This window comes from Chaetura pelagica, unplaced genomic scaffold (genome assembly GCF_000747805.2).
Source record: "Chaetura pelagica isolate M959 unplaced genomic scaffold, ChaPel_1.0 scaffold363, whole genome shotgun sequence".
In the NCBI taxonomy this organism is placed as follows: domain Eukaryota; kingdom Metazoa; phylum Chordata; class Aves; order Apodiformes; family Apodidae; genus Chaetura; species Chaetura pelagica.
This window is the reverse complement of record NW_009952720.1, coordinates 265,223-270,492: the sequence shown is the minus strand read 5'-3', so window position 1 is coordinate 270,492 and position 5,270 is coordinate 265,223. Positions and strand designations below refer to the sequence as shown.

At 59.1% G+C, this 5,270-nt stretch overlaps 1 protein-coding gene across 1 annotated transcript in view; it reads left to right on the top strand.

Annotated features, from left to right (window-relative positions):
* Window positions 1–5,270, top strand: part of CACNA1E (calcium channel, voltage-dependent, R type, alpha 1E subunit) — a 157,842-nt gene that overhangs the window by 139,021 nt on the left and 13,551 nt on the right. The gene's annotated exons all lie outside the window — the stretch shown is intronic.

The following is a 5,270-nucleotide window of genomic DNA, read 5'->3' as shown; positions in this document are numbered from 1 at the left end:
GGGGCTTTGCATTGCCCTCCCCAAGGGTAGCCTGGAAAAGGGGTGAGGTGTGATGATGGGGTGCAGGGGTGGGGGAGGCTCTACCTGCTGGGGGGGGGAGGGAGCAAAACCAAAGCCAACTGGTTTGTACTGGGACAGGTGAGGGCAGGGTGGGGGGCTCAGCACTGCCAAATGTATCCTGTCTCCCACTGGCATCCATCTATATTTATACACGGAGAATTCCAGGTGTGGCTGTGTGTGTACATAAGGAATGTGTGTGTATATATATTTATATCCTGTATATATAAAGATATACACATACATGGATTTGTTTTAGTCATCTGACAATGCTGGGGGAGCCCCTCGCGGTTCTTGCTGCATCACCCCTGTTTTCCCTCCCCTCGGGGGGGGGGGCTGCTGTGCACCCATGGGTCTGGCTGAGTTTTGGGAACGTCGCCCTGCTCCATGTTTACAGCAGTGGGAATTGCATTTGCTCCCTTAGAGGTGGCCACAAGTGAGAGAGGCCTTTGGGTGGCTCTGCTGCCAGCTGGTGCCCGCGGGAGTGGGAAGTCCAAGAGGAAGAGGATGGGGCTGTCCCTGGGGGCACAGCTTGCGTGGTGCCCAGGGGGTTGATGGCAAAGCTCTCAGAACCCTCTTTGCTGTGTTTTCCCAGGAAAAGAAGATTCCCGTGTCTGCAGGGGAGAGAAGATGTTGTGCGTGTGTGAGGAGGGTGTGCTGAGGTGTGTCCTGGCAGAGGAGCCCAGCTTTGGTGCCTCCCCTGCCTCAGTTTCCCCTCCTGAGGGGGTTGCCATGGAGCTGGCTGGGTTTGCAAACCCCACAGCCCCAGGGTGGGGGCAGGTGGGTGTCTGAGAGCTGGTGGGTGTCTGAGAGCTGGTGGGTGGGGGTCTGAGAGCTGGTGGGTGTCTGAGAGTTCGTGGGTGGGTGTCTGAGAGCTGGTGGGTGGGGGTCTGAGAGCTGGTGGGTGTCTGAGAGTTCGTGGGTGGGTGTCTGAGAGCTGGTGGGTGGGGGTCTGAGAGCTGGTGGGTGTCTGAGAGTTCGTGGGTGGGTGTCTGAGAGCTGGTGGGTGGGGGTCTGAGAGCTGGTGGGTGTCTGAGAGTTCGTGGGTGGGTGTCTGAGAGCTGGTGGGTGGGGGTCTGAGAGCTGGTGGGTGTCTGAGAGTTCGTGGGTGGGTGTCTGAGAGCTGGTGGGTGGGGGTCTGAGAGCTGGTGGGTGTCTGAGAGTTCGTGGGTGGGTGTCTGAGAGCTGGTGGGTGGGGGTCTGAGAGCTGGTGGGTGTCTGAGAGTTCGTGGGTGGGTGTCTGAGAGCTGGTGGGTGGGGGTCTGAGAGCTGGTGGGTGTCTGAGAGTTCGTGGGTGGGTGTCTGAGAGCTGGTGGGTGGGGGTCTGAGAGCTGGTGGGTGTCTGAGAGTTCGTGGGTGGGTGTCTGAGAGCTGGTGGGTGGGGGTCTGAGAGCTGGTGGGTGTCTGAGAGTTCGTGGGTGGGTGTCTGAGAGCTGGTGGGTGGGGGTCTGAGAGCTGGTGGGTGTCTGAGAGTTCGTGGGTGGGTGTCTGAGAGCTGGTGGGTGGGGGTCTGAGAGCTGGTGGGTGTCTGAGAGTTCGTGGGTGGGTGTCTGAGAGCTGGTGGGTGGGGGTCTGAGAGCTGGTGGGTGTCTGAGAGTTCGTGGGTGGGTGTCTGAGAGCTGGTGGGTGGGGGTCTGAGAGCTGGTGGGTGTCTGAGAGTTCGTGGGTGGGTGTCTGAGAGCTGGTGGGTGGGGGTCTGAGAGCTGGTGGGTGTCTGAGAGTTCGTGGGTGGGTGTCTGAGAGCTGGTGGGTGGGGGTCTGAGAGCTGGTGGGTGTCTGAGAGTTCGTGGGTGGGTGTCTGAGAGCTGGTGGGTGGGGGTCTGAGAGCTGGTGGGTGTCTGAGAGTTCGTGGGTGGGTGTCTGAGAGCTGGTGGGTGGGGGTCTGAGAGCTGGTGGGTGTCTGAGAGTTCGTGGGTGGGTGTCTGAGAGCTGGTGGGTGGGGGTCTGAGAGCTGGTGGGTGTCTGAGAGTTCGTGGGTGGGTGTCTGAGAGCTGGTGGGTGGGGGTCTGAGAGCTGGTGGGTGTCTGAGAGTTCGTGGGTGGGTGTCTGAGAGCTGGTGGGTGGGGGTCTGAGAGCTGGTGGGTGTCTGAGAGTTCGTGGGTGGGTGTCTGAGAGCTGGTGGGTGGGGGTCTGAGAGCTGGTGGGTGTCTGAGAGTTCGTGGGTGGGTGTCTGAGAGCTGGTGGGTGGGGGTCTGAGAGCTGGTGGGTGTCTGAGAGTTCGTGGGTGGGTGTCTGAGAGCTGGTGGGTGGGGGTCTGAGAGCTGGTGGGTGTCTGAGAGTTCGTGGGTGGGTGTCTGAGAGCTGGTGGGTGGGGGTCTGAGAGCTGGTGGGTGTCTGAGAGTTCGTGGGTGGGTGTCTGAGAGCTGGTGGGTGGGGGTCTGAGAGCTGGTGGGTGTCTGAGAGTTCGTGGGTGGGTGTCTGAGAGCTGGTGGGTGGGGGTCTGAGAGCTGGTGGGTGTCTGAGAGTTCGTGGGTGGGTGTCTGAGAGCTGGTGGGTGGGGGTCTGAGAGCTGGTGGGTGTCTGAGAGTTCGTGGGTGGGTGTCTGAGAGCTGGTGGGTGGGGGTCTGAGAGCTGGTGGGTGTCTGAGAGTTCGTGGGTGGGTGTCTGAGAGCTGGTGGGTGGGGGTCTGAGAGCTGGTGGGTGTCTGAGAGTTCGTGGGTGGGTGTCTGAGAGCTGGTGGGTGGGGGTCTGAGAGCTGGTGGGTGTCTGAGAGTTCGTGGGTGGGTGTCTGAGAGCTGGTGGGTGGGGGTCTGAGAGCTGGTGGGTGTCTGAGAGTTCGTGGGTGGGTGTCTGAGAGCTGGTGGGTGGGGGTCTGAGAGCTGGTGGGTGTCTGAGAGTTCGTGGGTGGGTGTCTGAGAGCTGGTGGGTGGGGGTCTGAGAGCTGGTGGGTGTCTGAGAGTTCGTGGGTGGGTGTCTGAGAGCTGGTGGGTGGGGGTCTGAGAGCTGGTGGGTGTCTGAGAGCCAGCAGGTCTTGGGGAGAGGAGCCTGGTCCTGGGGGTGAACAGAGGGGGACTCAAACCTCCTGCAGACACTGAACATACAGTCCAGGGCCACCTTCCAGTGCCAGTCGTTAATTACTGTAGCAATTCTGTGCTAATGATCCATGGGGGAATGCTGGTGGCCTGGCAGTGATGGGTGGGTGAGCTCACCCTGGTGATCACCAAGGTGCTTCTGCTGGGAGCTGTCAGGCATCAGCCCTGCATGGTCCTGGGGAGCTGGAGGGTGCTGAGCCTTTGGAGCCTCAGGGAGGGGTTTCCTCCAGGGGCTGGATGTCTGGTTGGTGCAGTTGGACCAGGCATGGTCATGTGTGTGGAGATGGGATGTGGCCTTCAGGCTGCAGGGCTGGGCTTGGGCAGGTGGCACAACTCTTGTCCTGCCCTTCCTCCTGCCCATGGCTTCACTCTGCTGCTAGTTGTTATGGTCTGGATTCTCAGGGCTGTTTTCTAGCCCCTCATGCTTTGCTTTGGTCCTGAACAACCCGTGTTTAGGTTCCAGGGAGACCTTAGGTCTGCCTTCCAGTACCTGAAGTGGCTATAGGAAAACTGGAAAGGGACTTTTTTTGCAAGGGTGTGGACTGATAGGATGAGGGAGAGAGGTTTTAAGCTGATGTTAGGAAGAAATTCTTTGGTGTGAGGGTGGTGAGAGCCTGGCCCAGGTTGCCCAGGGAAGCTGTGGCTGCCCCATCCCTGGCAGTGTTGAAGGGCAGGTTGGATGGGGCTTGGAGCAGCCTGGGCTGGTGGGAGGTGTCCCTGCCCATGCAGGGGGGTTGGAGCTGGATGATCTTTAAGGTCCCTTCCAACCCAAACTATTCTGTGATTCTGTGATTCCTTCTGTGTCTTCTCCTGACTGAAAGATGCAGTGGGCACAAACTGCATGTGCAGCCCAGGCCCTGCTCCAGTGGCTTTGGGGGCTTGCCCAGAGCAGCTCTGCTTTGCAAGAAGAAAATCCCACCAGCTCCAAAGGCTGCCTGCTTGGTCATGGCTCAAAACCCCTCTTCCTAATGGTCAAGCACCCAAGAAGCAGGTTCTACTTACAGTGCCAAACCCTCCTACTGCTTTGTTTGGTCTCTGCCTGTGGGTGACACCTCTGCTGTCTCTGCTCACCCTACACTTCCCAAACAAACACTTCTGACTCCCAAAGGACCCAAAAATTCCCCAGGAAGCCCTCTCTATCACTCTGGCTCAGCTCCTACATCCCCTATCTCCATGGGGACAAGTTGTGGGGAAGGTGCTGGCTGGTGGAATGTCCTGTCCCCTTCCAGCCACCCATGAGCAGCTGGTGGCTTCAACCTGAAGCCTGCAGTGCTGCCTGTGCAGGGACTTGGGGGAGCCAGGCCTGAGGGGCAACCTGGGACCTGGCTGGGGGTGCAGGGGTGCTGGGGAGCCAGGGGAGCCCACGTTGAACCTGCTCTAATTCCAGGTGCCAGCTTGGGCTGCTTCTAATTGCAGGGAAACGTCTGACAGTGCTGGGCTCTGAGTACCAGCCCGAGGGGAAGGGAGGGGAAGAGGTGGCTTTTTGTGGCTGTGCCTGTTGGGTGGGAGGCAGAGAGGGATGCTCTTAAAGGAGGGGGCACTGTTTCCTGCAGGTTTTCAAGGTTTGGGCCTTTTTTTTTCTTGCCTCAGCCCCAGAATGGGGCAATGCCCTGCAGGGCTGGGTGCACCTGCACGTGCCAACAGGCTGTGGTGTCTGACCCTTAGCTTTTTTTTTTTGGCATGTAAGAGCTTGGTTTGACTAACATACAGAAACTATACGAAGCAAGCCAGAGCCCCCTTTTCTTTTTTTTTTCCTGGAGGGGCCCAAAAAATGGCCTGCTCCTGGCTCTCCTGCAATAGCCCAGAGCAGGAGGGCAGGCAGGGACCTGTGGGGGACAAGGTGGCACCTCCAAAGCACATCTCTGAAACCAAAAAACAACCCCCTGGAGAACAATGGAAAGGACTGCATCAAGGGGGAAGGAAAAGCAGCCCCAAGGTGCCACTGCAGCCTGCTCTTTGCTGTTGGACTCACTTTGCTGCTGTATGATCTCTTGTCCATGGCTTTTTGGACATCTCCTTTGCCTCCCGGACCCTGGGGATCTGCCACCCCACTGTTGGTGGCTGCTGGGTGTGTTTGACCATGGCAGGGGGGATGAGGAAGGTGGGGGGGGAGGGGACGTGTTTCAACCACTGCTTGCATAGGGCAAGCCCCTGCCTGGGCAGGAATTCACCAGTGGCATG